We start from the raw sequence: 6,572 nt of genomic DNA on the forward strand, positions 1-6,572 counted from the left end.
ACTAGATTCAGTATGTATAGAAAAAACAGTTTAAGAGTAGGGAATAACATTTTTAATAGTCATGCTTCATAAAGATGGTTACTGACATCTGAAAAAAGAAAAACAAGACATTTTATGTCTATATACTTTTACAGGCCCAAATAAACCTGTGCAAAAATTTGACCACAGTTGAAATATTGCTTCAATTTATCTCCATATGCAAAAGTTTACTCTGATTTTAGATAAATTTTTTACCATTAAATCTTTTTTTTTTTTTTTCTTCTTGAGTTCTTCCTCAGCATAAAATATTATAATAGCTATACTGAACCTCATTTCCTTCATGGTATACACAGTGGAAAAGAAACTGTTGTGATTTAATTGCAGAAAGCAGTTTGGTCTCATAAAGCTGAAAATTTTTTCTTCCTCCACCCCACACCCCACCCCCACTAAGGGATAAAAATGTGATTCAGAAAGATTAAAATGAGAAAACTTATGGACTGAGATAAAGACAGTTTACTAGACAAAGTAGAAGCTGTTCATTTTGGCAAAGGAATCCATTCACTACTTCCCATTGTCAGGCAAGTCTTCAACTCCTACCCAGGAAAGCAGGTTTTATCGCATGTAATGGTTTCTTGGGAAGGTAAACACTGTGACCCTGAATAATAAAGTTCATCTTTCATTATTCCATCTGGTATTGCTGAGAATCATATGATGCGGAATATCCTTCTGATGAATATGGGTCATCTGTCCTAGCTGTGCCCCCTTACTGATTCCTGTGCATCCCAGTTTCCTCGCTTTTAGAGCATCACAAGGAGATGAAAAGCCCTTAACTCTGCAAAAGCACTGCTCAACGTTTTAAACCTAATTATGTTACCAACACTACTTTCATTAAAATTCTAAAGCACAGTACAATTCAAGCCACTATGAAGAAAATTAATGCTATCTAAAACCAAAAGCAAACAAAACATGTTAAAATGCCATGAAAGAAATAGCATATTTCCAGGGAGATTTTATGCATAGACATGGTTGTATAGAAGTAATTTAGTAATTTACAGTATTGAATGCATAAACCTTGTAAGAATTTCTGTGTCACCCATTTAAATATTTGACTGTATTTGTGTAAAACAATTCTTAGATTTACTTTTGTCTCAAAACCTACTCATCTAAACCTGTTCTCAGCCATTTCGCCATTTCTGTAGGTCTTGTGTTAGGTCACGACTTCAGCTTGTACCTCTTGCCTGTCAGTTCTTTGCAAGTCATGGATAAATCAGCAGCCTTTTGTCCTTCTCAGAACTCTCCTATGCCTTGATCAGAAGATTTTCTGGTAATGAAAGAAATATCAAAAAATCTTCTGGGGAACTCCAAGAGGTTTTCATCAATTTATTCATATTATAGGACTATTTATGAAATGTATATTCAAAACAATCAAGAAGTGATAACTCATTGTGATGATAGTTTCAGTACTGGGAAGAGATGTTGTATTTTACTGTAGCCATCACTAGGATAAAATTCACATCTCCTGAAAAACTCTGAGACATTAATCTAAAATAATTGCAAAAGTTTTGCCATTTCTCATCTTACAAATCTGTTCTAAGAGAGAATGAACACTGAGAAATCTTCTATATATCAATTTAATAATAGTAAGTTTAATTACATATTGGCTCTACATGAGTTTTCTTAGATGTTATATGTTTCCTCTTGGGAGTAGTTAATTTCTTCCGTCTCCAGCAAAAACAAAGACGCAAAAGCTTTACAGCATTGGCCAGCATTACTGAATGAAGTATAACTTGACATACCTCCTCTCCAATTTGTTTTCTGGCTCTCCCTTGAATGTACCCTCACAACTGACAACCAATACTTCTGGTCAAAATAAACACGTCTGCACTATTTACATCTCTGTAACTATTGTTAGGCAGCTGTGGTGAGTGCCAAGTCCATATGAAAGTAAGCACGTATTTTTAGCGATTAGAATGATTAACATTATGTGATAGTAGCATTTTAAATTTGCTAGAAAATATTTTCCTATGACACTGAGTTTAAAAGTTTGTGATTTATACTGGCTTGCCTTACATTTTGTAAAGTTTGTACCATCTAATTTTAATCATCCAGTTCTATTATTCTGAATTAATCTTTTGTTGGTACTTACCTTTTACTCTATTTGATACACAGGGAATTAAGAATTAATTCCCAAATCTTGATCACATTTCAGTTGTGTGTTTAAAGTAGTCTTAGACTGATAGTGTGAATAACCTCCTAAGTTATCTGTTTCTTCTGTCACTCAAGATATGACCTATCACAGGATGACATTTACCACTCTCCTCTGTGCAGTGTTAAGAATATCAGTGCTCAGTGACAGAGGGGAATTATCAACCTTTTCTTTCAGTTTGTGCTTTCAAACAGAATTCTTGAATTTTAGGATCCACTGGGGTCATACAGTACTATAATATTTTACTTGGTACTGTGGAGAAGATAATGAAAACAATTAACTGACAAAATTCTGTTATGGATTATGTTTTTCAGTGACTAATCCCAAATAAATAATTATTCTTTCACTTGAAGAAAAATACCTTTTCTCCTTTTTTCCCCTCCATTTATGTGAGATTTAACAGGCTTTTCCATATTGCCAGACATAACATACATTCATATTAACTGGAAAGTTGTCATCAGCATCTCCAAACAAGCAAAAAAACCCAAGCAAATATAAACTCCTTCTTGTAGGCTCAGATCTGTTATGCTTATAAACTAAGCAGAGAAGGGGAATATTTCAAGGAAATGTAATTTAATCACTATATTTGCCTAAATTTTCATAATATTTGAGAGTGGTTGGGCACTGGAGAACTTAAAAAGAGCACCCTAAGGTACTCTTTTGGAATAATTTTTTCATAGAGAAATACTGAAGTAGGTCAGTTTTACTAATGAAATATCAAGTACAAATACTCTATTTGCGTTTTGAGAGGACAGAATGATTACTTAAAATAAGATAGCAATTAAAATCCAATACAAGTCTTCACTTGACATGGATAAGGTCTTGGTAGAGCTAATTATCAATTTGAATAGAAATAAAAATATGTTATACATCTTAAACACTTGATTCTTTACCTTCAAAGGATTATAGAAAATTTAAATGTACCTAGAGAGTATTCAAGGTATATTAACTTGGATATAGATACATATGTATGTATTTATGTATATAATTTCAAGAGGAAAAAATAACTTTTTTAGGGGATTTTTTTCATTTAAATATGTTTATTCAAAAATGAAGAGTTCTGACTCAGAATGGAAAAAAGCTGCTGAAGGTTCTTATCCCTGCTTAAATAGACTTTGAATTTCTATGTTTAAACTAGATAATTAAACCGTTAACAGAAAGAAAACAATAAAAATATGCAAGAAATTTTTAAGATTTGGTAAGAAGCCAGAATTTCTTAACCAACAAACAGATAAAAAAATGCGACTTGCTGAAGAACAAAACAAATCTTCTCAGAGTGATACTGCATGGCAATATTTCTCTGAAGAGACTGGTGGCCCAGGTGACCTACTGAAGACCCTCCAGCCCTTTTGTTATAAAGCCACTATGAAGAAGTGAGTTGGGATGCTCCTGCACAAGCTAGTTTCAGACTAACTGAGATTATATGAAAAACACTTTTTGTATCTTAATGTTTATGTCCAGAAGTAAAAGAATAAAACTTTTAATATTAGCAAATCATAGAAATATATTCTGGTTTACAACTGAGTAACCAGTGGTTGTACTTTCCATGTAATGTCTCCTTTCTGTGAATCTGCTACAGCTACTGTGAACTTAGAATTTAGGGTTCCACAGATACATCTTCATAAAGAATATATGCTGTGAGGGAACTTTCCAAATTCTGTAAACAAATGTTAAAAATCATGTAAGAGATGTTTTCAATTTATATTTTTCAGATCGTATTCATAGTCCATAGATAAACAAGGATTAATTTGAATCCCCAAACAAAACCTTCATCTGTGAGTTAGGATTTCATTTTCAACTATGAATATGTTTATTAAGTCTCAGTTTGAACTATCTGTGTTTCAATCTAGCAATGTTTTAGAAAAAATAGGGTCTTGTAACAAATTTTAGTCATCTGCTGCAATACAATAATTCATGTAAAGAGTCTGATTGAAATTGCATTCTTCTCAAGATAAAATGTCTTTATAATGACACTTCCACAATTTTAAAGTTCAATATAGCATTTCAGAGTGGATAGGGATAGATTTATGCCATATATATATATATATATATATATATGTAGTGATCTTAACATAATAAAAAAAAAAAACAAACCACCTTTTAAGTATTCTTAAAGCTAAGTTCAGTGGATTCTTGATCTGCTTATATTATTAATCTTTAGGGCTTCTATTTGAAACAGAAAACAGAAAACATTAGATTTTTCATCCTTTCTTATCACCTAGCTTAACATATTGTTATACTATCATATGTGAATATTTAAACTGAAATAATTAGCAAAGCACAAATTCTCCATGTATCCAAGCATTCACAATAAAGTAACTACAACATTATGTAAAAGTTCATATTGACCTTAGCAAAACAAATAGTGTGCACATATTAGATTTCTCCAGAAGATGGTGAATTTAATCTTTATGAAATGAGAGAGAATAAGATCAATAGAATGAATGTGTTATTAATGATTCTATATACACAGTCTAAACAGAAAAAAATAATGTGGAACACTTCCTAACTTACAATTGAATACAAGCTTACAGTTTTGAGCTTTATCTACTATAGAATTTGATATAAAACTTCATAATATAAGTTCATGGGGAATATATCCTTTAGATCTGTCTTATTCTATGAAATCAGCTATACTAAAGCAAGTAATATTTATGAAAGTGTATGAATGTTATTATGAAATTTGTATGCTAAAAGAAAAATGAATATTTTCCTAAGTATTAACTTTTATTTCCTTTTTTATGAAAATTTTCCATTTAACGTAGGCTTTATTTTTATTTTTTTTTATTTTTTATTTTTTCCCTGAGAAATACAGCTACTGTGTATTACATAGTATAAAGTCTGCAAATATACATCCCATATTCTTCAGAGATTCGACATAGAAAGTAGACCTTTTCTATATATTTCTTCGTTCTTCTTTCTTCTGACACGAAAGAAGAAGGAAGGTGAATTTGTAAAGAACTATTCTAAAAGCCTATTACAAAAAAAAAAAAAAAAAAAAAAAAAAAAAAAAAAAAAAATCAATGATTCCCTCCATAAAAGTCATGCAGGCAAACAGAAAACTAGAATACTTGGTGAAAGTGACTGTACATCAGATGGAGAAATCAATAGTTTCTGTAAAGAAGGTATCTTTAGGGATAGAAAGCTTCAAGGTATGAATAGGATACTGTCTGACATCTGCAGAGTTGATAATACAGTTTCTAATCCCTGCTCAAGAGTAAGTAAAAAAAATGCACTTTTCCAAAGTTTTAATGATTAACGGTGAATGCATTACACTGTCTTTCCTGCTGAGCTGCCTGAAACCTTCATTACGTGAGAGACATGTTAAAAAACTGATCAAATAAATCAGAAAACCATGCAGCTTAACTAGCAATATTGCAATGAAGTTTATCTTTCTTTCTGAGTCAAATAGTTGCTCATCTCAAAGAGTGTGATAGCTATACTTTTATAAGGAAAGAAAAAAGTTTTATGTACTTTATTTTTAAATCTCTTGTTTATTAAGTCCAATTTAAAACATTAAAACACAAACAAAAACAAAAGAAGACAATCAAGAACAACAACAAAGCTTTTTCTAGTCTTTGGCATTGAGTTTTTTTCACTACTTGGTAGTGTACTGACTCCTTACATTCATTATCCATTTCTCTTTTACTGTGTTCTATGTAATGGTAATCATAGCAACAGCCTAACCCAGCTGATAACATGGGGAAATATGAAAGGGAACTAGCCTGGAATAACTTCAGGTACATCAAATAAGCTCTCGGTGATTGTCTTTCTGGTTCTTGTCAGCTGACACTATGTGCACAACAATTTGCTTATGTAGTCTTTATTGGAGTGAACTAAATCCCAAGAAAATGGACTTAGGAACGTTTCACATTAAAAAATATATACATATGTTTTCTAAAAGCAGTTGAAAAAAAGTTCAAGCTTCCCCTCTACAGTACTACCCACAATTTACAAGAAATACAGTTAAAACAGTCACTAAGAAAAGAAAGAAACAGACTTGTATTAAGGAACTTTACATTAAAGACATTAAACAAATTTCCCCCTTTACATTAAAGACATTAAACAAATAATACCACAAAGAAAGATGGAAAGGAAAAAGGGAAGAAAGGGAAGAAGGGATATAAGATAGGTAGTTTGGGACGTGAAGAAAGAAAGGGCAAGAAAGAAAGTGAGGAAAAAAAATAAAAATAGATGGACAGAAGGAAAGACAGATGATCAACTGAAGAGGAAGAAAGATAAGAAAGTAAAAAGGGAGGGAAGAAATCTGCTACATTACTGCAGGCATTTCTAACTTAAAAAGTTTATGCCTTAGGGACCCAGCCATGCCATGAGAACTTAAAGATTGCTCAAAACCAAATGTTTTGCAGTTTGATGATCTGACACT

This window comes from Excalfactoria chinensis, chromosome 1 (genome assembly GCF_039878825.1).
Source record: "Excalfactoria chinensis isolate bCotChi1 chromosome 1, bCotChi1.hap2, whole genome shotgun sequence".
Taxonomy (NCBI): Eukaryota; Metazoa; Chordata; class Aves; order Galliformes; family Phasianidae; genus Excalfactoria; species Excalfactoria chinensis.